Source organism: Gasterosteus aculeatus, unplaced genomic scaffold, assembly GCF_964276395.1.
Source record: "Gasterosteus aculeatus unplaced genomic scaffold, fGasAcu3.hap1.1 HAP1_SCAFFOLD_42, whole genome shotgun sequence".
Lineage (NCBI taxonomy): Eukaryota > Metazoa > Chordata > Actinopteri > Perciformes > Gasterosteidae > Gasterosteus > Gasterosteus aculeatus.
The window spans coordinates 100,001-105,000 of record NW_027554899.1 but is presented as its reverse complement, the minus strand read 5'-3'; positions in this window follow the sequence as shown (position 1 = coordinate 105,000).

The following is a 5,000-nucleotide window of genomic DNA, read 5'->3' as shown; positions in this document are numbered from 1 at the left end:
GCACCTGCTGTTCTGCCATCAGTGTCCGACAACAGCGCTTCATCATCGGATAACTGCCGTGAAATACCGCTCTCTGGAACTGTTTATTTCATCCACCGCACCTGCTGTTCTGCCATCAGTGTCCGACAACAGCGCTTCATCATCGGATATCTGCCGTGAAATACCGCTCTCTGGAACTGTTTATTTCATCCACCGCACCTGCTGTTCTGCCATCAGTGTCCGACAACAGCGCTTCATCATCGGATATCTGCCGTGAAATACCGCTCTCTGGATCTGCTCTGTTCTGGCAGGTAATCAGGGAGATTTTAAGTAGATGAGTGTCCGGGAATAGTGCACTGCACTCGGGCAGGTCACGCCGCGTAACCCGCCCCGTATCCCGGTTCCCGAACCCGCTTTTCCGCCCAAAGTTGTCCGAAGATGCTTATGCCCAGCTGGGGAACGCTCCCCACGAAGCCCGGGTCTCAGCCCTGGAGCCCTGTGTTTCCGAAAACCAGGTTTCTGAAATCTGCGACCTGGTGGCCCAGTGATGTCAGCTGGAACTTTTTTTTTCCGGTCCGCTCAAAATTCTCCAGGGGATTTTAGGGCTTTGCGCCACATATTCCGACTTTTACTTAGTTTCTGACGGAGCCAAAAAAGTCCGGGTTTTTTTGCCCTCCTTATCGTCCCGACTGGAAACTTTAACTTTTTTTTTAAGTCAGAAAATTAAAGTCTTTTTCATCCAGGAGACCGACCCTTCCTTCAAAGCGTCCCAAGTGGTCCTTCGTCATCGGATATCTGTCGGGAAATACCGCTCCATGGAACTGTTTATTTCATCCATCCGCTGCACCTGCTGTTCTGCCATCAGTGTCCGACAATAGCGCTTCTTCATCGGATATCTGCCGGGATCTCACGGTCTCTGGAACTGTTTAATTCATCCATCCACTGCACCTGCTGTTCTGACATCAGCATCCGAGAATAGTGTCCCGTACTGGGACATGGTCTGGGATATCCCGCTCTCTGGAACTATGTTCTGATTATTTCCTTCATCCACTGCACCTGCTGTTCTGACATCAGCATCCGAGAATAGTGTCCCGTACTGGGACATGGTCAGGGATCTCCCGCTCTCTGGAACTGTGTTCTGATTATTTCCTTCATCCACTGCACCTGCTGTTCTGACATCAGCATCCGAGAATAGTGTCCCGTACTGGGACATGGTCTGGGATCTCCCGCTCCATGGAACTGTGTTCTGTTTATTTCCTTCATCCACTGCACCTGCTGTTCTGACATCAGCATCCGAGAATAGTGACCCGTACTGGGACATGGTCTGGGATATCCCGCTCTCTGGAACTATGTTCTGATTATTTCCTTCATCCACTGCACCTGCTGTTCTGACATCAGCATCCGAGAATAGTGTCCCGTACTGGGACATGGTCAGGGATCTCCCGCTGTCTGGAACTGTGTATTCATCCATCCGCTGCACCTGCTGTTCTGCCATCAGTGTCCGTGAACAGTGCTTCTTCATCGGATATCAGCCGGGATCTCACGCTCTCTGGAACTGTTTATTTCATCCATCCACTGCACCTGCTGTTCTGACATCAGCATCCGAGACTAGTGTCCCGTACTGGGACATGGTCTCGCATATCCCGCTCTCTGGAACTATGTTCTGATTATTTCCTTCATCCACTGCACCTGCTGTTCTGCCATCAGTGTCCGACAACAGCGCTTCATCATCGGATAACTGCCGTGAAATACCGCTCTCTGGATCTGCTCTGTTCTGGCAGGTAATCAGGGAGATTTTAAGTAGATGAGTGTCCGGGAATAGTGGGCCGTTCTGGGACTTGGTCTGGGATATCACGCTCTCTGGAACTATGTTCTGTTTATTTCCTTCATCCAGTGCACCTGCTGTTCTGCCATCAGTGTCCGACAATAGCGCGCCGTTCTGGGACTTGGTCTGGGATATCCCGCTCTCTGGAACTATGTTCTGTTTATTTCCTTCATCCAGTGCACCTGCTGTTCTGCCATCAGTGTCCGACAATAGCGCTTCATCATCGGATATCTGTCGTGAAATACCGCTCTCTGGAACTGTGTATTAGTCCGTCCGCTGCACCTGCTGTTCTGACATCAGCATCCGAGAATAGTGTGCCGTTCTGGGACATGGTCTGGGATCTCCCGCTGTCTGGAACTGTGTGTTCATCCATACGTTACACCTGCTGTTCTGACATCAGCATCCGAGAATGGTGTGCCGTTCTGGGACATGGTCTGGGATCTCCCGCTGTCTGGAACTGTGTGTTCATCCATACGTTACACCTGCTGTTCTGACATCAGCATCCGAGAATGGTGTGCCGTTCTGGGACATGGTCTGGGATCTCCCGCTGTCTGGAACTGTGTGTTCATCCATCCACTGCACCTGCTGTTCTGACATCAGCATCCGAGAATAGTGTCCCGTACTGGGACATGGTCAGGGATCTCCCGCTGTCTGGAACTGTGTGTTCATCCATACGTTACACCTGCTGTTCTGACATCAGCATCCGAGAATAGTGGGCCGTTCTGGGACATGGTCTGGGATATCACGCTGTCTGGAACTGTGTGTTCATCCGTCCACTGCACCTGCTGTTCTGCCATCAGCATCCGAGAATAGTGCCCCGTACTGGGACATCAGCCAGGACGCACCGCCGTCATCTCGTTCGTTCGCTCAGTCATCCATCCACGAAAGCTACCGATCAGCCACAGTGCCCGGAATGATGCCTCCTGCCGGGGTAGCGTCCGCTTGCTCCCCGACAGCCAGTTCTGCATGAGGCTCCGGTTCTTCCACCCCCGCCACTGTCCGAGGGTGTCCGAAAATACTGAGGTCTGAGTCGGATCCGAACCGCACAACCACACGGTCTTCACGACTGGAGGCCTATGTTTCTAAAAACCGGGTTTCAGGAATCTGCGACCTGGTGGCCCAGTGATGTCGGCTGGAACTTTTTTTTTCCGGTCCGCTCAAAATTCTCCAGGCATTTTCTGAGCTTTCCTTCACATAGTCCGACTTTTACTTAGTTTCTGACGGAGCCAAAAAAGTCCGGGTTTTTTTGCCCTCCTTATCGTCCCGACTGGAAACTTTAACTCCGTATTTTAAGTCAGAAAATTAAAGTTCTTTTCATCCAGGAGACCGACCCTTCCTTCAAAGTGTCCCATGCAGTGCTTCGTCATCGGACATCGGCCGGGATCTCCCGCTCTCTGGAGCTCTTTATTCATCCATGCGGTACACCTGCTGGTCTGCCATCACTGTCCGGGAATAGTGTGTCGTTCTGGGACTTGGTCTGGGTTCTGCCGCTCTCTGGAGCTCTTTATTCATCCATGCGGTACACCTGCTGTTCTGCCATCACTGTCCGGGAATAGTGTGTCGTTCTGGGACTTGGTCTGGGTTCTGCCGCTCTCTGGAGCTCTTTATTCATCCATGCGGTACACCTGCTGTTCTGCCATCACTGTCCGGGAACAGTGTGCCGTTCTGGGTCATGGTCTGGGATATCACGCTCTCTGGAACTCTTTATTCATCCATGGGGTACACCTGCTGGTCTGCCATCACTGTCCGGGAACAGTGTGCCGTTCTGGGTCATGGTCTGGTCTCTGCCGCTCTCTGGAGCTGTTATTTTCCTCCATCCGGTACACCCACTGCTCTGCCATCACTGTCCGAAAATAGTGCTCCGAAATCGGGTAAGTCGCGCGGGGAGCCACCCCTGTATCTCGGCTCCAGGAGCGTCTTTCCGCCCGGGGCCTGGCCCACTATGCTTAGGTCCAGCTGGGGAACGCTCCCCCCGAAGCTCGGGGCCCTGTCCTGGAGATCTCTGTTTCCGAAAACCAGGTTTCTGAAATCTGCGACCTGGTGGCCCAGTGATGTGAGCTAAAAAAAAATTTATCGAAGCGATCTAAAAAAGCCCAGGCATTTTCTGAGCTTTCCTTCACATATTCCGACTTTTACTTAGTTTCTGACGGAGCCAAAAAAGTCCGGGTTTTTTTCGCTCCACATAGTCCCGACTGGAAACTTTAACTTTTTTTTTTTTCCATTATTTCACCCGCGGAGGTCCGCAAACACCTCCAGGGGCCCACAACGGCCGAATTAAGCCAGGAAAAAGACACCAGAACCCGGATCTCTTTACCAGACACCCCCAGAGCCCGGAACTCGGACCCAAACACCTCCAGAGGCCCACAACGGCCGAATCGAACCCGGAAAAAGACGCCAGAACCCGGATCTCTTTACCAGACACCCCCAGAGCCCGGAACTCGGACCCAAACACCTCCAGAGGCCCACAACGGCCGAATCGAACCCGGAAAAAGACGCCAGAACCCGGATCTCTTTACCAGACACCCCCAGAGCCCGGAACTCGGACCCAAACACCTCCAGAGGCCCACAACGGCCGAATCGAACCCGGAAAAAGACGCCAGAACCCGGATCTCTTTACCAGACACCCCCAAAGCCCGGAACTCGGACCCAAACACCTCCAGAGGCCCACAACGGCCGAATTGGACCCGGAAAAAGACGCCAGAACCCGGATCTCTTTACCAGACACCCCCAGAGCCCGGAACTCGGACCCAAACACCTCCAGAGGCCCACAACGGCCGAATTGGACCCGGAAAAAGACGCCAGAACCCGGATCTCTTTACCAGACACCCCCAGAGCCCGGAACACGGACCCAAACACCTCCAGAGGCCCACAACGGCCGAATTGAACCCGGAAAAAGACGCCAGAACCCGGATCTCTTTACCAAACACCCCCAGAGCCCGGAACTCGGACCCAAACACCTCCAGAGGCCCACAACGGCCGAATTGAACCCGGAAAAAGACGCCAGAACCCGGATCTCTTTACCAGACACCCCCAGAGCCCGGATGAGCTCCACAAACACCTCCAGAGGCCCACAACGGCCGAATTGGACCCGGAAAAAGACGCCAGAACCCGGATCTCTTTACCAGACACCCCCAGAGCCCGGAACACGGACCCAAACACCTCCAGAGGCCCACAACGGCCGAATTGAACCCGGAAA